This window comes from Schistocerca serialis, chromosome 6 (genome assembly GCF_023864345.2).
Source record: "Schistocerca serialis cubense isolate TAMUIC-IGC-003099 chromosome 6, iqSchSeri2.2, whole genome shotgun sequence".
Classification (NCBI taxonomy): Eukaryota; Metazoa; Arthropoda; class Insecta; order Orthoptera; family Acrididae; genus Schistocerca; species Schistocerca serialis.
The window spans coordinates 548893251-548919726 of NC_064643.1; the positions used below are offsets into that span (position 1 = coordinate 548893251).

General features: G+C 42.2%; 1 protein-coding gene across 1 annotated transcript in view; it reads left to right on the forward strand.

Annotated features, from left to right (window-relative positions):
- The first annotated feature begins 11424 nt into the window (after positions 1-11424).
- LOC126483817 (solute carrier family 52, riboflavin transporter, member 3-A-like) overlaps positions 11425-26476 on the forward strand; it is a 99888-nt gene continuing 84836 nt past the window's right edge. Inside the window, exon 1 of the mRNA XM_050107010.1 lies at positions 11425-11491. The gene's annotated coding sequence lies outside the window, so the exon portion shown is untranslated. The remainder of the gene's footprint in view (positions 11492-26476) is intronic.

The following is a 26476-nucleotide window of genomic DNA, read 5'->3' on the forward strand; positions in this document are numbered from 1 at the left end:
TTATATTCTTTAAATGGAACAGATAAATCATGGTGCTAACTGTACAGAAGAAAAAATATTGAAGAATTGCATAAAGACATATATTGAAAAGACAGATATAAAAATATATGTAGAGAATGTGTGTATTATTACCAAACAACTAATGTTACTTGTGAATATGGTAAAACTGTGAACAGACCTTACCTCAAAAACATTTACAAACAGCTGTTCATAAAAAATCTCATGGCTGCTAAAGCAAAAAGTGAATAACTTCCAGTTTCTCAATGTGAAAGAATCGTTCACCTTTTTATTTTCTTACGTTTTACCTTTTATAAAAAAGCCATTTTATCTATTTTCTTAAATTCGTGTTTTATGAGGAATTATATTGAATTTATTTTCTTACGATCACATATTATAAGAAATCATATTTAATTTATTTTCTTACATTCATCTTTTATTAAAAAATATTAAATTAATTTTCTTAAATTCATCTTTTAAAAAATATTGTGAATTTGAGCTGAAAAATGTATGTAATAGAATCTACATTCTGTATGCGCTGGCTAACTCGTGAGTGAGCTAGTGGGCCAAAAGAGCAGGAACATACAGAATATAGTTACTTGTAGTACACACCATACTGTCTACCCTATTGTCCACCAGACTGACAAGCAACTCTTGAGACTCTTCTCTTCCCCTCAGTGGACATGAATACATTACATATCTGAATTGAAACTGTCATAGAACAGAAACATTATATTTCAGGACATGGCTTGCTATTCAAAATATTATGTACTCACTATCCTCTACAAGTCCTAAAAGTTTGTAACAGGAGTTTCCAAACATCCTATATATATATATATATATATATATATATATATATATATATATATATATATATCACAGTACCACTTGGCCTCGAACACACTGGAGAGGATAATGCGAGAAATTTGAAAACTGTGCAAGCTACACTGCCACAAGCAACATCAGAGATCGGATATGTATCTGGAAGTCTTTCAGAATGTTCTGAACGATTTACAGCACAAAGCTACAGGAATGGCGTCCAGATTACTTCAAATGAATCAAGCACCTCAGGAAAGCAAAAGAGAGAAAACGGACTTCCCTCCATCTTGACGTAAACGCCACCAAGACGTCGTAAAACTAGCACTGGATAGAATTATTGCAAAAGGAGAAAGAAAAGGAAAGAAGAACCAAAAAGAACCAACAAGGGAGATGAAACTCACTGTGGGAGATAAAGTTTTCTTAAAGTCAAGAATAAGATCTAAGAAGAATCTATATTTGAACAGTAAATTTTTCTACATATTTTGTGGACTTTACCGAGTGCAAAGAATTGTCCATCACAAAGCCATGGAACTCAAATCTCCACGATGTCGAAGTCTTTTGAAACCCAGGACATTTCGCACATTAAAGCAATTAAGGAATAAGAAATATGGAAAGAACAGAGACGGAATATATAGTTTTCAGTCTGACAAAAAAAAACAGTGGTCCTAACATGAGATGATACTAGGAAATAGGACAGATATGTAGTCGAACATGAATTTTTGCAAGGACCAAGGGCCATAATGTCAGACAGGGTCATGAAGATGGTGCAGGAGATAAAGGGAAGAGAAAAATTAAGCAGATCATTGGATGTTAGTTGCCCTGAGTAGAAGATGTGCATTAATTTGAAGCTTAATTTTTGTAGAAACACCAGATGCCATGGTGCATAATGATTTATTGGCTGGCATGAAGTAATGTCTTGTGCTTAGGATTTAGCATATGTTGGATACCCAGCCATATGTGAGTGGTTTATGTGAATGTGTGTGAGTTTTGATATGCTGATTTAGATGAGTATTTTGTGAGCTGATGAAAGTGTGATGTAATGATTTTACATATCTGCATAAACTGTCAAAGTGGCAGGGAGCTGGAAGATGAAACTTAATCATGTAAAATTTAAAAGATAACTGAGGGCAAAAAAGTATACAGTCCATGATGGAGGAAAAAATAATTTTGTATTTTTGGATCTACAGCTAAATAGAGAGAGAGAGAGAGACCATAGATAAACATAAAATTTATATGAAAGTGACATCTCAGAATGAAAAGAGATACGGTAAAGTGACATCTCAATTTAAGGATGTACGAGTATAAAATAAAGTGAGCTTACATAGAGTAAATATTGTATGTGTTGACAGCCAAATTATGCTTGTGATCGTTTTGTTACAGATTTGTGGTCTCCAATTTAAGGGAACCCGAAATGAGCAGCAACAGAAGTAAAATGATGGATGAATGGAAACTGCGTTTTCGGGGACAAAATAAAGAAGTAGAAGGACTGAAATCAAAGGAATGAGTAAAACTTGGGCCAAACTGTAGTGTGGCCACAGTAGTCTTGAAGTGAAGAATACCGTATGGCAAAGCACAGGTAGTTGAAGGAGAGCTGCTGAGTATTGATAGACCTCTCATGCATAAGTTGTAGTGCATAAAACTGAGAAGTTACTGCATGAAGAACTAATCACTAATACGGAGGTAAGTCAATTATTATCTACAAAGTAGTTATAAAATTTTACTGTAATCAAATAGGATACTTACAAGAACATCATTTTTCGACATAGTCTCCTCGCGTTACAACGCACTTGGTCCATCATTGTACAAGCTTCCTGATGCCCTCATAAAAGAAGGTTGAGCTGCAAGCCAGGAATGCACCGCTTCTATCACTTCTTCGTCCGAGGCAAATCGACGGCCCCTTAATGCCTATTTGAGTGGACCTAACAAGTGTTAGTCAGAAGGGGCAAGATCAGGACTATATGGAGGATGATCCAGAACTTCAAATTTGAATTTCTGGAGCGTTTCAGCAGTGTGGGCAGCAGTATGCGGACGGGCATTGTCGTGCAACAACACAACACCTTTTCGCAGCAGTCCTCAGCGTTTACTTTGAATTGAAGGCTTTAGCCTGACAGTAAGCATCTCACCGTAACATATACTGTTTATTGTCGTGCCTCTTTCCCCATAATGATCCAGTACTGGACCTTGTCCATCCCAAAAAACTGTAAGCATCAGTTTTCCTGTGGACGGTTGGGTCTTGAACTGTTCCTTGCATGGCGAATTTGAATGTTTCCATTCTATACTCTGCCGTTTATTCTCCGGCTCGTAACGATGGATCCATCTTTCGTCACCAATAATGATACTGCCTAAGAAGTTGTCCCCTTCGTTACCACAGCGATCCAAATTTTTTTGCAGACGTTCAAGCGCGTTTGTTTATGCAACTGTGTGAGCTGTTTTGGAACCCATATTGCTCAAACTTTATAAAACCCAAGTCTGTTGTGGACGATTTCGTAGGCAGAACCGTGACTAATTTGTAGACGATGTGTCACTTCGTCAATAGTTAATCGTCTGTCTAAGAGAATCATTTCACGTGAACGCTCAATGGTCTCTTCATTCGTCGCTGTAAACGGTCGTCCGGCTCCTTAGTCGTGCGTAACACTTGTGCGACGAATCCGAAATTTTTCAATCCATTCGTAGACACTCCGTTGTTGCAAAACACTGTTCCCGTACTGTACCGAAAGTCTTCAATGATTTTCGGCCACTGATACGCCTACCGACCACAAAAAAGGATCACTGAACGTTGCTCTTCTTTGGTGCAAATAGACAGCGTTGCAGCCATTATTAAGAGCACGGTAGTGATAACGAATCTAACCTAGCAGCTTGAAAATTGCGAAGATATAACAATAAATAAAGTATGCGTCATTAACGTAAAATGACAGTACTACCAAAATAAACAAAAATGTAACTAAATTGCGGATAATAATTGACTTACCCTCCTATATCCATGGCTGAGATCCGAAACCAAACGATCTTGTACGATATTTTTAAAAACTTTCTAAAAGTTAATATTTTATAATGACACCTTGTATAGATGGAAACTGTTAAAAGATATTTAATGAAAGAATTAGGCAATAAAAATAAATAAGAGTTAATAAGCTTATATAGCAGTGGATAGTTTCACGGCAATATGTACTAATAAAGGTTTCTCAGGCTTCCAGCCACGTCAAGTGGCTTAAAATCCACGAGCTTTCGTCCGAGTATTCCTCGGCCATTGTCAAATGGTGACTGTCTTCTGGTTGCTGTTGCCGTCCTTATATAGTCGCGCTGTCATTCGTAACGTCACTGGTACCTGCTCCGACACCATATATTGTAATGTTTGCGTCGTGTGGCCACCGCACCCACTTCAACATTCCGATGGCCGGGTTCCACGCTGTGCTTAACTGCAGGCTGCCGTCTTTGGCTCTGACCACTATGAGGCTTAACTTCTGAAGTCATCAGTCCCCTACAACGTAGAACTACTTAAACCTAACTAACCTAAGGACATCACATACATCCATGCCCGAGGCAGGATTCGAACCTGCGACCGTAGCGGTCGAGCGGTTCCAGACTGTAGCTCCTAGAACCGCTCGGCTACTCCGGCCGGCGCTGCCGACTTTATTAAGCGTGTTGTTCCAAATTTTTATTTCGATCGCTGCTTTTATTACGCTATCGCAAAAACAGTTACTCCATGTGATAATAGACGTCTCATCGAATGCAATACGATGATCGTTATCTATTGCAAGCTCTGCTACCCTTGATTTCTCTGGGCAGGTTAAAACTGTGTGCCGAACCGAGACTCGAACTTGGGAGTCAAGTCTCGGTCCGACACACAGTTTTAAACTCCCAGAAACTTTCATATCAGCGCTCACTCCTCACAGCGCTGCAGAGTGAAAATCTCATTCTGGAAACATCTCTCGTGTTCTACACAGAATTGTTCAACGGTACGCACAGTCTGTAAGATATAGAACCGTCCACAACCACACGGTATTTTATATACTCCAGATGTTCTGAGGTCTACGTCGTCTTTCACAGGCCTGAAGAGTTGTCGAATTTTTGCTGGAGCCCGGAAGACCGAATCGATTTTATGCCTCTATAGGAGTCGGATTATCCTTCCTATTATTGAGCCACAGAACGGCTACAACTCAAACTTCTTCGAGTCCTCCTTGGAGTTTTTCTGCTTACGTATTTTCGGAAATATAGCTTGCGAAATCTGGCGGTTGTTGTAGTCGTTTTCCTTGAATACTTTCCATTAATAGTTTAGTTCCTTCGGCAAGTTTCCAGAATCTGAGACAGTTTCGGCTCGATGCACTAACGTTCTCAGAAAAGAACTTTTGCGTGACGGATGGTGGTAGGTGTTAGCTTGCAGATATCCGGTCTTTGTGGGTGGGTTTCTGGTAAACGCTGTGGCTGAGACACCCATTTGCTTAGCGGCGGACGAGAACATCAATGAATAGCAAGGCACCATCTGTCTCTATCTCCATCGTGAACTTGATGTTGTAATCGGTGTTGTTGATGTGGTCCAAGAATTCTCCAAGCTTTTCACGTCCATGAGACCAGACAACGAACGTGTCGTCGACGTAACGATAAAATTAACTAGGCTTTTCAGGAGCCGTGTCCAGGGCGATGCTTTCAAAGTACTCCATGAACAGATTGGCTAAAACTGGAGCTAACGGGCTTCCCATCGCAACGCCGTCCGTCTAGTTGAAATATTCGAGCGTTATTGGTTAACCGCCTAAGGAAGAGCTCAGGGAAGGTGTGGGGCGGCGGTTAAGTTGTAAAACTTATTAGGGTGTAACAATGCTTGCATGTTGAATCCGTTTCAGGCTTTTAGAATGTTGTTAATGCTGTCTTTCGCCGTTCTCAACACTGGCTCTCTATTTACTTTTTTAGCACCCAGAAAGTGATTTAACAAAACGTGAAGCCTATAATTAGAGTTCCTAGTGCCCACTTCCTCTGAGAATACCATTATAGCTGCAGCTTATAGCTCTGAGGAATTAGGAGATTGTCCGGGATTTCTAATCAAAAACGATTTTCCAAAATAGTTGAATATATTCTGAAATTCACTGATAAAAACACAAGTATCCCTACAACCTAACTAACAGAGCAGTTCAGAGTCTAATGCGCTGATGCAACTATAAATGTCCGAATTAAATGTTGAAATGAATGCTCGCCATAATTTGATGAGAGTATTTCATCAAACGCCACGCTAAATAATTGGTAGAATGTCTGTCCCGCGACGGCACGTGAAAATATGACAATACGCAAACTGAAGCTAGATAATGAAAATCATCCCAGAATTAACCCTTCACTTGAAATGATTTCATGGTTCCGCGTATCTCTAGTAACTTAATACGGCACCCGAGGCTGTTTGTAGCAGTGATACCGATGCGACGCGACTCCCGACACAGATGGCGTGTTATTCAGCGTCTGGAGAGCACTGGGGCCTTGCTTCCTCGCGCAGCGTTCTTATATATAAAGCCGCGGTGCGGATGGCTAAGGGAACGCCTGATCAAATCGGCTCTCCCGACTAGCCGCTGGGCTAGTAACGCACCACTTCAAGTTACATAATAATTTATAGCTTCTTTTGCTGATGGCCGATGAAGCTCTTAATTTAAATGTGCATTCAGCACGCAGGTAAGTATTGATAATAAAATTTTGACGTGGCTAAGTTAAATATTTTGGGCGAGAGAATTAATTTAATAACACTGCACGCAGTAGATGAGCTCTGAACTGGCCCTTTTGAGATCCGCTATCGCTATAATTTTATAGGTATTCAAAAGAAACTTTTCACATCTTCATAGTCATAGCGGACCTCCAACCTATTTAAATCTAAACATCCTAGCCTTATTTATTAGCCTACTTAATCTATCTTGCTTCCTTCAGTTTTGAGACGAAAACCAGAAAATCATGAATTTCCACTAAAATCTTAATTTGTGAAATCCAAAGTACTGTTTTTATTAAATCATTATGAAAGATGAATCTAAATACAAATTTTGAAGTCTCTAGCTCTTTTCTGTTGCGCCAATGATTTTTTCAGAAAACGTCCAAATTTCGAAAATGGCTGAAGTTATCGAACTGATATTTAACACACATTAATTTAGTATTATTCCTGACAAGCTAGAAAAGTTTTAGGTCATTTGCTTGATTTTTAAGGTATTGTGCAACATTTATGACGTCAGAGCTAGTTAAAGGAGACTGGCTGGCACACAATGGAAACTGATGTGAATTTACTATAGCGTGAGTAGGCTGCTTCCCTACAAAGGGAAGCAGCGTTTTCTGAGGAACATTTTTACCAGTTGGCGCTCAGACGATCCATAGCCCAAACAATCCGAATAAAGAGGGAAAACGCGGAAGTGCAAGCTTTCCTTTTAACAAACTCTCGGTACACGATTATTTCTTCTCAAGGCTTCTTCTAGGGACTTCTTCGGAGATAGTTTTGAGCATATAAATTGAGGCACTTAGAGAAATTCCGGGCTGATTTGCATTTAGCCGTTGGCGACGGTCACTGGTGTGGTGCCAATGACTGATTCTGCAGCCATTTCAGAATCCACCTACAATTTACTCGTCCTATGGTGAGATCAAGCTGCAACCACGAGACGATGATTAGGGACATTAAAGCAATTTCATACAATTTCGTAGCTTCAAGCTTCACTTTGAAGTCTTTCATTCAGACTCAATGATCAACTTTCTTTCAGCTCCGACCACAGGTTCGATGCATTCCCTTCTTCAGTTCTATGTGTCTTTTCTACTAACGTCAAGACAATCACGGTACAATATAAGGGTTGCAATTTTTCATTCATGTGATTATCGGAATCTTGCCACAGACCCTTTTATTAGACGGCCCAAGGTTTAACTAGAATAGTATTATCATTGCTTGTCAAATGTTTTCTTTGACGGATAAACAGAGTTGTGATTCTTGTTTCTTTTAAAAGTCATTTCATTGCTAATTCATTATTTTGGAGGGCGTTCAGTTGATATAAGTCAGATACAGGGCCCAGTTTCCAAACCTCCAACTGGAATCACACTACCGTAAATTAGCAAAAATGTGAGTGGACAGAGAAATTCGCATTGCAGGTATGTGAAATTCATTCAAGTCACTGCTAAGGCTGCCTGGGAAAATGATAAGACAGCAGCTTGCTTCGGAAATCCGTTCACTGCGCTGCCTGTCTGCAGGTGCGAACGGATTCGATGTGACGACACAGAGTGAATGATTCATCTACGTTTGCCAGCTAATGATCACTCTGCAACTGCGCCACGGCGTAAGACGAGTCGAAATTTGCAGAGATGCTCATCCACTGATATGTCTCGTAGTTTTCGCGCAGTTGTCTTTTGAAATCCCGTAGATGATTATGAATAACACTGTACTTATCCAGTAGGTTGAAACAGCAAAAACTATGGGACACGTACAGCATACGACAAGAAAAACGGCGCACCACGAAGGAATTACCTGAATAGGCTGGAAATCGGTAGATGTAAGGTACATGTGCAGACAAACAAAATGGCTACAATTCCAGAAAAGTTAGATCATTTATTTCAGAGAAAGAGCTTCACCAGCTGAGCAAGTCAATAACGCATTGGTCCACCTCTGTCCCTTATGCAAGCAGTTATTCGGATTGGCATTGATTCATAGAGTGACTGAATGTCTCCTGACGGATATCGTCCCAAATTCTGTCCATATCGCGCGTTAGATCGTCATAATCCCAAGATAACCGTTGAGCGCTGCCCATAATGCTCCAAACGTTCTCAGCTGGGGAGAGATTCAGTGGCTTCGCTGGCCAAGATAGGGCTTGCCAAGCACCAAGACAAGCAGCTGTGTGCAGGCAGGCTTAATCTTACAGTGATGTCAGACAGGATAGCTTGCCATGAAGGGCAACAAAACAGGGCGTAATGTTGTCGACGTGTCGCTGTGCTGTTCAAAATGGTTCGAATGGCTCTGAGCACTATGCGACTGAACTTCTGAGGTCATCAGTCGCCTAGAACTTAGAACTAATTAAACCTAACTAACCTAAGGACATCATACACATCCATGCCCGAGGCAGGATTCGAACGTGCGACCGTAGCGGTCACGCGATGTGTTGTAAAGGTGCCGCGGATGATAAGCAAAGGGGTACTATTACGAAAAGACATGGCACCCTAGATCGTCACATCTGATTGTGGGCCGTATGGCGGAAGACTGTCAGGTTGGTATCGCACCGCTCTCTGGGGCGTCTCCAGACATATCTTCGACCTGGAATCTCATTGACTGGAGTAGAACTGTCTTCCATGCTGAGTTCGTCTTCCTATCAAGGCCCGATCATCAATGAAGAAGTGTTGGAGACACCCCGACAGTGGTGGGATGCCAAGGACTCTCGCCCGCCATATGGCTTAACAGCCAGGAATGATAGTTTGCAGTGCTATTTGGTTTCAACAGCACAGCGCTTTAGTAGGCTTGGTCCCGTTGGAAAGAGAATGCTGTTGTCTTCCTCTGACCTTTGAGCTGATTTATCCAGGACTTGGAGGGACTTACAGCTTAATGTGGACAAGGAACCACTGTGCATTTCGGCATTCTCCATGTATCAACCATTGCCAGAGATGAAAGAGATCATACGTGGCAAATTAAACTCCTAATGGTGACTGGAGATCGTACCTTTGGCATTTCATCTGTCACCTACTGTCTTCGGACTGGCTACTAAGACATTGCGTATGCAATGTCACAAATTTTCAGCCAACCGGTTGCAAATAGATTTTAAAATTATTTAACTAGTTTTCAATGCCAACTAGGGGCGCCTTTTTCAGAAGAAACTGTTACCTTACATGTGATTAAAAGGAAATTTGAGCGACATTGCTCCAGTCAAAACTAGTTAAAGAATGTTAAATTCTATTTGCAACCGGTTGGCTGGAAATTTGTGGCCTTGTATGTAATTAATTACGGTTGCTGATCACAGCTATGTTCAAAACATTAACATTGCGTATGTCTGTTCATCGTGTAAGATGTCTGGATATTTTTTATTGCTTATGTAAACTCTTTCTTTTCTTGCAAATAAGGATGATTTTTTTTCTGTTGACACACGGCTGTCGTTTCATTTTATCTTTTGCTGTGTTGTTATTTTTATTACTTTTGTTTTCTCATTTGTATAGCTTTAACTGAAAATTAATTATTTAAGTGCCCATAAAATTGATTATTTTCTTGGATTCTTCTTTTCCGTTGTACGAGACATTTATGTTACAAAATAATTGTAATGAAACTGTTGCTTATGTCTTTAAGCTATGTTCTATAGTTGCACATCAGTGCGATTAGCAACTGTCTTCATACCCTTAGGAATGGGTATTCCATTTGGCTTATTTTACATAGAGAAAGAGTTATCCATAGAAATAAACATAAAGGGAAAGAAAAAATGCAGTCCGTATAATTTGCTCCAGGTTCAGGTTTGGGGATCATTGCGAATGTGGTTAATTTCAATATTAATATCTGCTTTCATATGTAGGTCTTTATTTATGTGGTTTATTTAATCGGTACTCTCAAGACTCCTGGGCCTAGAACAGTAAAGAAACCGTTTTTTAAAGGACTCCTCATTATTTTTAAAAGACGATGTAAAATGATGTCCCTGCATTTTTGTTGTAAACCTTCAATATTTAAGCCTCCTGGAAGTGGATGTAAAGCTAACGTCTGAAAGGAAATTTTAAGAATATTCCTTCGTCAGACAAAGCAACAAGCAGCCGCTAATATTCTTTCTATGATTGTTGTTCGAATGGGTAAAACATACGATGAGCCACTGAAATACACACTTTTCCTCGCTACAACATTTATTTATACCGGTAGTTATTTTTTTAAACGCCCTTCAGTTCACTAGTATCATGAATCATTTTTTGGTTTACCGAATTGTTGCGATTTCACTTCTCACAGTTTTCCGCAGATGGTACGCAATGTGATACTCAGTATTAAATTCGTCCTTACAGGGTTGCTCAGCAAGCGTATCAGCCGAAAAACCTGGACGTTTATACAGCAGGTCTAGTGAACTCGGTATAGTTGTCAAACGGGAACATTTTGAGAAAGAAAATGTTTTTTTGAAAATTGATAGCCGCATTTTTATAGAACATAAAACTACACTCGCCTAACTGTTCTACGGCTGTCTTTTCATCGGAACTCATATTCGCAGTTCCGCCGTGACCCTTCCGCTACAGCTGGGCAGATGTGAGGAACTGTCACTTCCTTATCGCGTGAGGCGGGATCACGCGTGGTTCCTGAACGTTCGCGACATCTAGCGGCGTCGTGTTTAACTACACGAAGGTTGCCTTCCTGCCCGTCAGTAGCTGCTAGCTGCTCGGAGTTTCTGAAACTGAAAACATGTCTCAGTACTAAATGAGTTTGTGTTTACATACTCGCTCTACAAGAAGTGTTTCAACCTTTGAAGATCATCGCTGTAAACAAGTCTTCTGGATGCAGTCGTCTCCATGTATGTTATTGCTAATACTTACTCATCGATTTAGCCATTAGAAAAAGCGTTTCTCGCATGCTGAAGTGCCGTTCTATCGTCGCACTACACACTAACACACCGTAACTTCCCGAATAAGCTGTGGTTAAGTGACGCACCCACTAGCGCGTCATCTCCTAAACACGCTTAGCCACGACCCCATCAGGAAGCGTAGTCCGTGACAGTACGAGCAAGTCGACGGTGTTCGGGTGAGAAACTTTTCAATATTGTTTCACCTTATGTTCGCCTTCGTTGCTATGAAACAAGTTCAGTTTTCAAAAACCTGCGATTAACATTCTCTACGTTAGCTGCGAGTGGCCAATACACATTTCGTCGATTCCGGTTCAGGAACAGGGCTCCTTGGCGTTGCAATGTGTTATCAAAGTTGGTCTGAGTGGTATACGAATATTACGTCAGCGTTGTGACAGCGGGATTGAGTGGACACAACGGAAGCAGTGTCACGAACTTGGGATAGATCAGCTGAGAAAGTTTTACTCGGCGGAAGTGGAGTACGGCAAAACTGAGCGCGACAAATTCTGGATGACCGCACTGATACGTGAACTCGTCTCCTCTCGGTGGTAGGGGTGCACTTCACTGCAGTACTTCATTCGGTTTCATCTAGGACTGCAGACCGAATTCGTGTTGAAAATAAATACACAGTTCATCCAAATGAATAGTGAAGTTGCAAAACGACTTAAGTCCACATTTTCATGGTTTTGCGTTATGAATACAGCCACGTTCCGATGTCTAACTCGCCTAGCTTAGACCAAAATGACTTTAGTCCGCATTTTTTGTACATTAATTATTTCCTGTAACAGAATACTCGTGTTTGCCAGCAAAACAGCCTTATTCTAGGACATTAGATGTTTCGTTTATCAGGCATGCACTTTCCTCCTCCATTATTTCAATACCCGCCAGAATAAGAACAATACTCTCACCAGGTTTTTAATGCCTGTAAGTGCCCAGATGCATTTTTTTGAACATCAGACTCCTTTTCCCTATCTGAGGACAATTATTTCTACTAGCAGGAGGGGACTTCAAGTTATAAAAACACACTACACGATGACATGTGGAAACGTAGGTCAACAACTGGCGGCCACATCATTAAAAAAATAAATGTCAATTCCATAGTGACTTCTTTTAAGGACGTTCCTAGAGAAAAAATGTATTGTTTACTATTCCAACTTTATGGAGTTCTGCTGTTCTGTGAAATGGAGCGGAATAATTTTGGCAATACCATTCAGAGCCGGAAAAGTTGAACATTCTTTCATCCTCTGTCCAACATATCTATTATCTTCTGGGACTAGCAACTAGACATGCTTATCCAAATGATGCGTGTCCAGTCAGTGAAATCAAAATTCAAGATACACGCAGAATCCTCAAGTACATCCCGACAGTGATGAGTCCAAAGCATTTCAAAAAAAAAAAAATTGTGGCTTGGGAAACAAAGTTAGATGAGTAAAATCGCAGTTCCATTTTGGAAAGTTTTTTCTATATGTTTCATTCCCCTTGATGATTTACTGTTCTCTGTATTCTGAATTTTCAATTAACAAAATACATATGTGTTTATATATCAGACTTTAATTGCGTGAGGAACGCAACAGAAGTTCATTTGAAAAACGACATAAGTTCCACCTTTTTTTTTTAGGAAAAAAAATAGAAGAAAGAAAGTTTAACATGAAAATGGCACCAGTTTTATCTCATTCTTTTAATAACAGTTTTATGTCATTTATTTTTACGTATCATACCGTACGACAATATAAACCGGTTTTCGCTTCAGTAAGATAATAAACCGTTCTTTGTTGTTCCTGAAAATTTACCTCTACGGGCTTAAGTCATTTTCCAAATTCATGATTAAAATATAATAGCTGCCAGTATTTTCTGTGGAATGTTTTCTGGCCTCCAAGTTACTATTTAAGTAGTCGTATATTTAGCAGTTTAGTCCCATAAGTAATCGCTAAGGAGATTACTCTATAATTTATTTTACATGATTTCCTTTTGTGCAGCAGCATTACTTATTGATTCAGTGAAAAAATCGCTACAATAACGTTTTTGTCTTAAATTCCGTATAGTTACTCAAACGTGATTTACAGATGTTGTATTATATAAGATTAGATAAGATGAGGCTATAATTTTGGCTTTAACACTAAGCACAAATGACACTTTTACAAATTTTAAACACTGACGTGCAATTTAAATGCCAGTTATAAATACATTCTAAGAATTCTAAGACAAAAAAAGACGCACCATGAAGGAATTATCCGAATGGGACGAAAATCTGAAGTGCTGCACATGTACAGACAAACAATAGATTACAGTCTCAGAATAATTAGATGATTTATTCAGAGAAAGGTTTCCACAAACCGAACAAGTCGATGACGCTGTGGTCTACCTCTGGCCTTTATGCAATCAGTTATTCGGCTCGGCATCGGTTGATAGACTTTTTGGATGTAGCTCCTGAGGGGTGTCGTGCCAAGTTCTATCCAAATGGCGCTTCAGATAATCAAAATCTCGATTTGTTTGGAGGGCTGTGTCCATAATGCTTCAAACGTTCTCAACTGGTGGGAGATCCGGCGACTTTGCTGGCCGAGGTGAGGTTTAGTAAGCACTAAGACAAGCAGTAGTAACTGTTGCCATGTGCGGGATGGGCATTACCTTGCTGAAGTGTAAGACCAAGACGGCTTGCTATGAAGGGCTGTGCTGTAAGGGCTCTGCCTAGGGGTCTCCCTAGGTTGATTGCTTTCTTCTCGGCGTTGTGTTCGGCCATGTTCCACCTATTCCTGCCAACATCGTCGAACTGTGGCATCGCTCCTATTCAAATATCGAGTGATTCGCCAGTTACTCCAGCCGGCGTCTCTGGGCCCAAATACCCGTCCCCTCTCAAACGCTGAAATTTGATTATAATGTTAACGTACCAGTCCGCAGTGCACAGTTACCGTCCAACTCAACTGAACAACAGAATCGAATTCGCAAAGACTTTATGTCCTGGTATCAGCATGTCCTCTGTTTACGATCCTAGCCAGCTGCGCGGTGAAACTGCGCTGCAGCGTCACACATTCATCCATCGGCCGTCAAAATCCACTATTTTGATTCTCCATTGATGTCTGTACTAATATGAATTTGTGACCAATCTGCATAACTCCTTCGTGGTGCCTCGTTTCGTTTGTATTAGAGTGTACGTAGCGATAATGTTGTTAATGCTGCTATGATTTAATGGTGGTGTTGGTGAAGTCAGAAGAAGGATCAAATTCGCGATGGAGATGAGAAGATTTTTGTAGCAAGGGGATTGTGGAGAATTAGACCCGCCAGTTTAGCCGAGAGCGCTAATGCGCTGCTTCCTGGACTCGAGTAGGCGCGTTGGCCTCGGATCGAATCAACGACGAGGGCCGGTGTGCCGCCCAGCCTGGATGTGGTTTTTAGGCGGTTTTACACATCCCTCTAGGTGAATACCGGGCTGGTCCCCACGTCCCGCCTCAGTTAAACGACTCACAAACATTTGAAACACATCTGCACTTTTCGATGATTTACACTGGACGCAGACAGATGGGGTACACTTATTCCATCCCGGGGGGTACGGGGTGGCGGCAGGAAGGGCATCCGGCCACCCCTTCGCATTAACATGCCAAATCCGAATTAACCACGCCAACCCTGTGCACACTGCAGGAACAAGGCGCAAGCGATAGAATAGATTGTGGAGAATAACAGGAGGCATTTGCACTGCTGGCTATTTAAATGGCAACACTATGGAGCATAGAGCATAGTAATTTTAGTTATTGTGTGTGTGGTGTCACCGCCAGACACCACACTTGCTAGGTGGTAGCCTTTAATTCGGCCGCGGTCAGTTAGTATACGTCGGACCCGCGTGTCGCCACTATCAGTGATTGCAGACCAAGCGCCGCCACACGGCAGCTCTAGAGAGACTTCCTAGCACTCGCCCCAGTTGTGCAACCGACTTTGCTAGCGATGGTTCACTGACAAAATACGCTCTCATTTGCCGAGACGATAGTTTAGCATAGCCTTCAGCTACGTCATTTGCTACGACCTAGCAAGGCGCCATATTCAGTTATTATTGATATTGTGAATCATGTACCGTCAAGAGCGACGTTCATCATTAATGGATTAAAGTTAAGTATTCCACCAGCTACGTCCGTTTTTCTAAATTCTAATTTCCTTGTCCTGTTCCAGACCTCACGCCAGCCTCCGTGAGCTAAAATGCGTGCCTTTCGGCCTCCTCTAGTAACACGGTGTTGGCTCTCCTGCCAACCACAACAGTGTGAAAACAGTAAAGTGGAAAGAATGCACGATGAAATGTGTATCTGAAATGTACAGCGTGCGATAGTTGGGCTGATACCCTGACAGCAACAATTGCTCCAATTCGTCTTGGCATCGAGTCGAAATGAGCCTGGATGACAGATACGAGTACTTCATTCCATGCTGCTTCAACTGCAGAGTTGACCAGTCGTAATGGCTGACGAGTAATGTGCCAGTTCCTCATCAACCCGTGACCGCGTGGCTTCAATGGGTGAACGTGCAGGCCAGTGTCACAGTCGAACACCCTCTGTATCGAGTCAGATTAGGACAGCATGGGCAGTATTGTCACCTTTGGTTACGTTGCTGAAAGATGGCGTCACAGAGACCTCTAAAACAGACCACAGCCATTGGACTTGACATGTCAGAAATTTAACAGCCGCTGTTCAGTTTACGGCTATGCAAACTAGAAGTGTACCCAGTGGCACCCCATACTATCACACCAAGTGCTGGTCCCGGAAGACGAGGACAAATGCACTGGCAATGTACGTTCACCACGGAGTCTCCACACACGGATACGTCCAACTCGATGCTGTAAGTATAACCTGTACTCGTCTGAACAGAGGACGTGGTGCCACTTCTTGAGCCAGTTTTATTGAGTGCAGCGCTACCAGCTTGTCTGTTTTCTGCCGTGTGACAGGAAGCTGGAACAAAGTTTGCTATAGTGGCAACACGTGATGATCCACACGTCGTCGCTCTGTCCATGTTGATACTTGTCTTGTAGCAAACAATTCCAGTTCCTGACTCAAGGTACGTGAATTATCTATATGATCCTGCGCAGAGGAGTTAACGACACGTGTGTCCTCTTAGACGTTAGTCACGTGAGAACGTTGAGATCCTGTATAGGTTGAGTATGGCCCTCCTGAACCCATTGATTCCCATTTCGCATGATAGTCGTCGTGTCCCCACCAATGCGCCGGCAATATACGAGGGCTGTTTGATAAATCTGGTAAAAAAGCAAGAAATAATGTTTGTTGGGTAAACAACTCACCATACTTCTTGAATAGCCTCCTTTGAGGGATATACACTTAGCCCAGCTATCCTCCAGCTTTTTCATTCCGTCGTAAAAAAGGTTCTGTCAGACTCTGCGAAATAATCATTAACTGCAATTATCACTTCCTGATTTGATGACAATTTCGTCCCAGAAAGGCAGAGTTTCGAGTTAGGGAACAGTAAGAAGTCACATAGTGCTAAGTCTGGGGAATAGGGTCGATGAGAAACCAATTCAAAGCCCAATGCATGCACTTCCGCTGATGTGCGGGATGGTGCATTATCCTGGTGAAAGAGCACTTTTTTGTGTGCCGAACTTGGTCTTTTTTGAGCCAACTCAAGTTTCAAACGATCCAACAATGAAGCAAAAGAGGATCCAGTTATGGTTCAGACTTTTTTCGAGTAATCTATGGGGATTATTCCTTGAGAATCCCAAAAACATAGTGGTCATCACGTTATCAGCTGACAAAATGATATTTGTCTTCTTCGTTGCACGATCAGACTCTGGTGTGTAATGATGGATCCAGGTTTCATCAAGTCACATAAAGGCGCAAGAAGTCTCGCGGATTGCGATTAAGCATCACAAGCGATTCTATCGAAGTGTTGTGCGGGATGCGCTTTTGGTTGATTGTGAGTAATCGTGGCACCCACCTTGCACACAGCTTCTTCATAGCCAATTCTCGGTGCTAGATGCTATGCACTCGCTCCGTTGAGATGCCTAAAGTGTCAGCTGTCTCACGAATTTTAATTCGTTGGCCCTGCGTTATCATATCATGGATTTTATCAATGGTTTACTTTTTGATGAACTGAGCTGAAAGGTCTGTAGCTCGCTTCGTCGTCAGTGTTTGTCCGATCGCGTTTAAATTGCTCTGCGCCGCTACGATTTGCTTGATTTCAAGTGCTGGCGTTCTGCTTGTGCAATATCTCGATTAATGGATAGTTGAGGATTCATCTGAATATTGTTCCAGAACAATCTTCTGATCTTCTTAGAGCAGGAGGTGTGATACTGCTGAGAACAGGTAACCATAGGGTGTTTGTATTCTGAATACACCTCGTAATTATTCGCACTGCCATACTGAGTTCCACGTCGATCTTCTTAGTGACAGCACTATTAAACCAGATCGAACAGGAGTATTCACTAACAGAATGACAGGGCTAAGACTGTGGATCTTAAAATTTGAGCATTAGCTCCCCATGAGGTACCAGCAAGTTTTTGAAGAATTTGTTACATTTCGAAGATCAGCTTGTAAGTCAGAGTTCTATCTACTTTATCCCTAGGTATTTTGGTGTACTGCAGTACGACAAGATATGGCTTCTTGGGTTTGTAATTTGCCTGTCTGTTGGCTAGGTGAAATGCAGTTATACCTGTTTTCTGAAGTTTTAGACAGAGACACCATATCGTAAAGCAAACATCAAAGGCTTCCATATCTGTGGATAAAGTGGCTTCATCATCAGAAGTGTTGGAGGTCTGAGACACCAAAAAAAGTCACAGCATAAATGAATTTCCATGAACATGTTTTCGGTAAGTCGTGTGTGTACGAACTGAAAAGCGAGCCGGAACAGATCCTTGAGGCAAAATATCATTTAGTTTAAATACTCTGCTTCTGTCACTGTCAGAATATCTCTGAAAGTACTAGTATCTATTGCTTAACGTGTTGTTAAGGAGGTTGTAAGCTTGCGACATGGAATAACCTTTAATTATCCTACACGTGATTCTCAGATGGTGATAAGATGAGACCGAACTGGCTGAAAAGATCATATAAAGGTCATATAACAAGTAGGAAGTTCCTTCTCAGGACCCACAAGTTTGTAGAATTGGACTATCTTTACGCATTTGTTGTGACAAGAAAATTTAGTTTTATGTTGCACGATTGTCAACTTCATCACGCAGTAGTCTCGATATGCGCCTACTGAAAACTACTCATATTGAGTTTGTTTCATTCAAATTAATAACCCGGTATACCACGGTGTCATGAAACTCTATCCTGTGGATCGTTTACTGCCAAGGAAAATTCTTTCTAAATGATAAAATTCCCTTGATATACCAGAAAGACATGTACTCCAACTCACGTTCCCCATTAGCCTACCTTCACCCACTGGCATCCTTAACCATGTCATCCATTTTGCACATCTCTTTCCGTCTGTATAATACTTTCGAATCCAGTACAGCAGCCGAAAAACCCAGTCCCAGCTTCCTAAGTCAACCCACTAATCACCCATTTAGGTCCCCAGGTCCGCCACTACATCCAAACTTACCCTCCATACGCCTCCGTTCTTCCTTCTGTTCTTAAACCAACTTCCACTTAAAAACCACGAACTTCGTCCCTGGCATATGCCCTCCTTAACAGCCGCAACCTACTATGCCCTATCCTGTTATTCATTTCATAGTGATTGACCCCTGCCTTCAAGCTCATATTTTGGTTATATAGAACGAGGAACATCGATGTGTTGTACTTTGTCGGAATTTTTGTGGGACTATCTGCTTTTATTTGGTGAATGAACATTACATTTTAGATGAAAAGAGGGCGACAAAAGTGGTAATGTTTAAGGGAATGCATACTTTTCAAACATGTTTTGATGAAGGTCAGATTCGAGGAGTTATAGAAAGCAGACAATAATTAGGGAAGAAATTTTCTTTGCACAGTTTGAAGATACAACCCTTTTCTGTTTGCAAGTGTATTTTCGTTATTTTCCGATATTAACCCTATATCAAACGCAAGACGCTGCGATTAAGCGTACCGTTGTAGCTATCGTAGCGGAGAAAGCCCGGACGTAAAGCCTGAACTTCTGATGGTTACATCGCATGTCATTAGTAATCAGTAATCCTCACGTTTGTCACTTAAGTGACTGTAAAGCCTGCGGGGCTGTAATGGAGCTAGTTATCATGCCGATGCGCTGCCATTATTATACTGTGCAATGAGCGCCTATTCACCAGCGAAGAATAGCAACATCTTACTCGCATTCGAGTACACTCTGTGGCTGACATTAAATGAACAATGAAAAGTACTGTACATTTTAACAGTGAAAGAAAAATCGAATAGCCCGAATAAAATTTTGCAGAAAATAATGATGAATGAAATGAAACCTACCTTAATCGCTTTCGCTGCTGTCTGAGTCTTGCTGCTCCCACTACAGTCATCTACTTGGATCAACAGTAGTTTTATTGCAATGCCAAGACGGTGAGCTTTTTTTTTTTGCGTATCTGTTCTGGCGTTTGTTCACATGACACGTAATTCCTCCGGGCACCGATTCGCGTCAGATCACCGAAATTAAGCTCTGCTGGACTTGGCCACCACTTGGATGGGTGACCGTCTGGGTGTTCCGAATGCTGCTGTAAGCGGAATGCACTCAACCCTTGTGAGGCCAATTGAGAAGCTACTTGAATGAGAAGTAGCGGCTCCGGTAACGAAACTGACATACGGCCGGGAGAGCGGTGTGCTGACCACATGGCCCTCCATATCCGCATCCAGTGACGCCTGTGGGCTGAGGATGAGAGGGCGATCGGTTGGTATTGTTGGGTCATCCGAGTTCTGTTTGGACGGAGAGATTTTATCAGCTTGTGGCATTTACCCTGGTCTATAATAATCGTAGGTCTGTTTAGAAATTTTTCAAGAATGCTCCTAAACTACCCTTCGTAGTGTCTGGCATTCATCTCAGAACGATAATCTGCACCTCCTATTTGCCCAGTGAAACATAACTCATCATTTTGTATGAATCCGTCTTCGTTCCCAATGTGGCGCATTATAATCCTTTTTCCAGACCCGGTCGGTGTTTTAATACTCCCTTTCCGGTCACTCCACTTTTGAAACACCTCATCTGCGAGAACCGTATAAGTTTTCTGACGCATAAGGTATTTTTTACTCTGCCATACAAACTTTCTGTAATGGTTTACACCATAGTAACTCTCATCATTGTAATAAACAGTTCATCCAGTGTTTCGCTAGTGTCTTATTTCCACGCCCGGGTTCCCGGGTTCGATTCCCGGCGGGGTCAGGGATTTTCTCTGCCTCGTGATGGCTGGGTGTTGTGTGATGTCCTTAGGTTAGTTAGGTTTAAGTAGTTCTAAGTTCTAGGGGACTGATGACCATAGATGTCAAGTCCCATAGTGCTCAGAGCCATTTTTTTGTCTTATTTCACGCAAAACCTCGTCTCTTTTTCCTACCACTCGGTTACTTTCCATCAGAACTGGTTTCTTTTGTTGAACTTTTTGTATTTGAAGCCCCATTTCCGAATAGCACGCCAATGGGTTGTTTCACTCATATTAGGAAAGTCTTCCACTTCAGTCTTCAACTTCCCCAATACACCCGTACTATTGGAAACTATAGATTTTCCGCCTGAGGACTCCCTTTCTAAACTTGTCCAGTGCAAAATCCTGTCCCTGCCAGACCCTTTTTGTGATACGGGACATGACGCTTTTCTCTACAATTCGCTTCACTCTACTTTCCCTAATACCGAGATATTAAAAAGTTCTCTTTACTAGCTGTGATACGGAACTGCTCGCGTCCTGTTCATGTTCAGCCTCGAAGTATTAGGTTGGTGCATAAGTTCGCAGCGTTTTTGTTTTGTATATTCGCATTCCGATTGCAATGAGTTTATTTATCGATTGTTATTTTTTTACTTGTAGTTCACTGTTGTTATTTGAGTTTACATTCTGTCATTTTGTCTAGACACAGTGAGCGGAGCTATGGACACCAGAAAATGGCGTCCCAACATCGGAACATTTCCGACACTTTCTGCTGTCTGTGGACAACAGAGGGTTGGAAGCAGCGGAGGCAGCCAGAACCATTTGCACCTTGTATGGGGATAATGTCATCGGACAGAGCGCGGCAAGAAAATGGTTTTCTCGTTTTAAGGAGGATCGTTTTGACATCAGTGACCCACAGCAATCAGGAAGACTGAGGCGTACCGCCGTATACGAATCCTGCCTTGGAGGCGGTTAAGTGGGAGATGCGTCTCAGAGCTGGATAGTGACAGATGGTGACGCGAGACTGGACACGCACGTAGTTTATGTATCAGCCGATAGAGGATTGTATTAGATAGGGGACTGTGATTTAGTTTCGATTGTGCCAACTAGAGTGCACTAAAGTGATAGAATGTTTTTCATAAACTATTCTAGTTTTTTCATAAAGTGTTATTACGCCTTTTTGTGTATGTAAAATGTTATAAATGTGTTTTAGCAGAATGTATTATGTGTGAGTGTGGTTTAAGGTTAATATGAAGATAATTGTTAAACGAGTTAGCTAATGGGATTTTGTGTGGGAACATTTCGAAGAAGTATGGATGTGGACAAAGGGGATTTTTGTAGAATAGATTTGTAAAATAAGTTTATGGTAAAGGGAAAGTTAATTCAGTTATAAATAACAATAGTAAATAACTCTATGCATAAACAAAACTTCAGCATATTAGATAATTACGTCGGTAAAAAGTGCAGTCGTTAGGTTTACTATTTTGCGATTGGTTATTGATGAAAAGCGCGGACTGACGCGGGAGAATGTTGTTTTGCTATTGGCTGTTGAGTAAACTGACCAATAGTAAAGCAATATTCTTCGCGCGCCTTTCTCTGCTGGTAGAGAAGACAGAGTATTCTAGAGAGGAGTCGGAGCCTAGCCATGAAACAGTTCGGACGTGTGTAGTAGTAGTTCGGATGGAAATGGTAAATTGCCGGATCTAGCAGTGTTTCATACATCAAAAGTGTTGTAAAGTGACGGCGTAATTATTCCGATGCGTTTGTAGAAATTTAAGTGAATTTTGTGACGAGAAAAGACATAAATTCCGCGTGGCGTATTGAGCAGGTCGGTGGCTAAAAATTGTGACTGCATTAGGTACCGACGGACTTGAGATTTGGCGAGCTTTCTCAATCAAAAACAATCCATATTTTTTGTAGCCATTACGTTTTCGGTAAATGCAACACCACAAACTTGCTAACATGAGTGAAAGGGATGGTGAGTGACTGTGTTAAGACTAGCACGGGCTTGGCACTGATACTTGTTCACCTAAGTTTCAGAATATATTAATTAAGGATACGCATAACAAAGATTTTACTGATCAATAATACATTCTCCTTCACTGTTTACAACTTTCTGTCAATACTGGGGTAACTTTTCGGTTCTGCGAAGAACTAGTTGAGCCATGTTCGGAGCCCATTTTCATCCGGAAAGGAAATTCTTTGAAGGCTATTCGATAGAGGATAAAATTTCCAACCTTTCATTTCGAGAGAAAACTTTCTCCCGAAACGTAGATTAGTAACTTTAATTGCAGCCTGGTTCACGTCGAAGTACAGTAGATTTCGCTCGGCATCCCTACTGATGATCTGCTGAGACAATGTTCACAGATAGGTGCAGGTTCGTCGTAAAGGGTCGGAAGGAACCGCGCCGCCGCAAGACCTACCGAGTTTTATGAAGATCGTGTAAACGCATTAATCCACAATGATCCACGTCGGTGTACTGGATAACTAGTCAGTGTGATGAACTGTGACCATTCCACCATCGTACGACATTTGCATGCAATGGGAAAGGTTAAAAAATCGCATGGTCTAAACCAAAATCACAAAAATCAGTGAGTGGCCAAATGTGCATCTCTGCTTGTTCGTCATTAGTTGTCTCATGAATAACAGCGACCATTCCTATCCTGTATCGTTACTGGTGATGAGAAATGGTGTCTTTATGCTATCAGAAGGAAAAGAACGGAATGGTTGAGCCTAACAGAGCAACAGTGCCCTCTATAACGACCTGCACGTATCCACAAAAGACTGCGGAACGGCGACGGTATGGTATAATACGAAACGCATCTCCAAGGTAACCGTCACTGCTGAGAGTTATTGTCAACAACTGAGATGTCTTGCAGACATCATCCAAGAACAACAACGAGGAAGACAGCGTGATGTGACGCTACCCCACGATAACGCCCGCTCGCATTCCACTAGACTGACAAAAAACGCTATACAGGAGATGGGTTGCCAAGTCACCTGATCTTGCGCCCTGAGTTTTTCACTTTTTCCGCTCTCTATCGAATAGCCTTCAAAGAATTTCCTTTCCGGATGGAAATGGGCTCCGAACACGGCTCAACTAGTTCCCTGCAGAACCGAAAAGTTACCCCAGTATTGACAGAAAGTTGTAAACAGTGAAGGAGAATGTATTATTGATCAGTAAAATCTTTGTTATGCGTATCTGTTGAGTTTATTCAACGTATAGAATAAAGACACGAAATTATGCACCAACCTAATAAGTACGCACACCGTTCAGTTGATGTCTATGGTCTCACATACGAGGTATGTCCACAAAGTAAGTTCCGTTTGGTTACATGAAACAAACGTGTACAGATATAGAAAAGATATTTATTGTACAAAAATCTACAACTGTTAAAATACTTTTCTACATAGCTTCCGAAATTTTGTAGGCACTTGTCATAGCGTGGCACAAGTTTTTGTATGCCTTCTTCATTGATGGTTGCCGCCTGTGTATTCAACCATGTGGTAACATGTTCCTTCATCTCGTCATCATCGTTGAAGTGTTGACCACCAAGGACAGATTTTAGGTGTAAGAAGAGATAAAAGCGTACGGAGGATGATCAAACACGTCCCAGTGGAATTCCCGTAAGGTTTGGTCACATTCGCGTGAGCAAAGTTTTCGAAATTTCAGTTTTTCAGTAACAGTTTCATGAATTAGTGATCGTGAGATTTGCGAAACTTCCATAGCAAGGTCACTAAGTGTAAATTTACGGTTGTGCATAATCTTCTCTTCATTTGGGTGAACAAGTTCATCAGTAACTTCGTTCTTCATCGTGCGCTTGATCACGTCCTTCATTGAACAGTCTGACCCATCTTCTAACCATTGTATCACTCATAGCATTTTGTCCGTAAGCCTCGCAGATTTGCCGTTGAATTTCCTTTGGTTCTTTGCATTTAGAAAACGAATCACAGATCTGATTTCACACGGGGCGGCATTTTCAATTACGGCTGACATTATAAGGAAGCACTACAAAGCACGCGTCTGCAGCAGGGATCTGAAAATGGCGTACGTGTCTTCTCCCTGGGTCAGAGTAACTGCCGCGCATGCTCGGAACTGCGATCGTAGCGCTGCCGCGGATGGAAATAGAAACGGAAGTTACTTCGTGTTCGCTAAGCCGTTTAGGATATCTCAGCTAAGTCACATATTTTGAGTCATAAACTGGTATTTTTCAGTAAGGCATGTATCCACACAGTCAGGCCGATTTCGTTATTTGTTATCCTTAATAGTCTTTAAGTTTCAATGGACAGTAGCGTAAATATCTCGCTATATCGTTATCCCATTCACGTCTTGGAAGTCAAATTTTTCCACCGCTAAGCTACGATTTCGTAAAATGACAGGATTGCATATGTAACAAGATCGTATCAGGTTCTAGAAATCGTACCACCACCATTATACACTGTTCAGCCAGAACATTAAGACCTCCGACCTACCATAGATATAGACACGTCGTGGCGATAGCAGCATCACATAGCGAGGAATGAATGCTAGTCAGACATACGCACGATGCATGCAGTATCAGTGTGTAGAATGGGGAAGGTGCGAGTTCTGTCAGAGTTCGACTGGGGGCAGACTATGATGGCCCGGAGACTCGGCACGAGCATTTCGGGAACTGCTCGACTTGTCGGGTGTTCGAGGACTGCTGTGGTGAGTGTCTGCAACACGTGGCGAAACCACAGTTCAGACGTCTTGGGGCTGTGCGACCACCCCCCACTACAGATGTCGAACGTCGTAGGCCGGGCAGACTGGTAAAATAGGACAGTAGGCGAACTGTGGCGGAACTAACATCAGACTTTAATGCTGGGTAGAGTGCAAGTATGTCTGAACACAGAGCTCACCGAACACTCCTAACGATGGGTCTCCGCAGCCGACGGCCATACATGTGCCAATGTTAATACCAGGACATCAGAAATTACGACTGAAATGGGCAAGTGGCCGTCGGTACTGGACGCTGGCGCAGTGCATGGTATGATGAGTCCCGATACCTTCTTCATCACGTCGATGGGCGGCTCTGAGCACTATGGGACTTCACATCTGAGGTCATCAGTCCCCTAGACCCAGAACTACTTAAACCTAACTAACCTAAGGACATCACACACATCCATGCCCGAGGTGGGATTCGAACCTGCGACCGTAGCAGCAGTGCGGTGCCGGACTGAAGCACCTAGAACCACTCGGCCACAGCGGCCGGTGGAGGGCGCGAATCTGTCGTCTTCCAGGTGAACAGCCAGAACAGTATGACCAGGAGTCAAGTGGTGCGGATCGGGGGCAAGCTAGCGGCGGCTTCATTATGCTCTGGGGAATTTTCAGATGGGCGTCGATGGGTCCAGTGGAGCTCGCGCAATGCCCATGACGGCCAAGGAGTATTGTACACTGGTAGCAGACCACGTACACCCCTTCCTGACGACCAAGTTTCCAGACAACAGTAGTATTTTGCAACAAGATGATGAGTCACGTCACAAGACCAGCAGTGTGATAGAGTGGTTCAAGGAACACAGCAGCGACTTTCAATTGACGTCCTGCCCCCCCCCCTCCTCTTCCCCTACTCGGTAGATCTGAACCCGACCAAACTAAGATGTGATTGAACTTGGCGTCAGAGCTCATCATTTACGGGAATTAGGTCACTTGGCGTATGCAGATGCGGCTCCAGCTTCCTCAAGCCACCTACCAAGGCCTCATTGCTTGCATGCCATGTCGTGTCGCCACTGTTATCCGTGCCAAAGATGGACATACAGGCTATTAGGTAGGTGATCGTAATGTTCTCACTGGTCGGTGTAAAGGCGCCAGTAAGAAGCATCACAGAAATGAAAAGCTATACGTGTGACGTCAATCGAAAATAAATCCCAAAAAATCGATATATTGCAAAGAAGTGACCTGATTTGCATCTGTTAG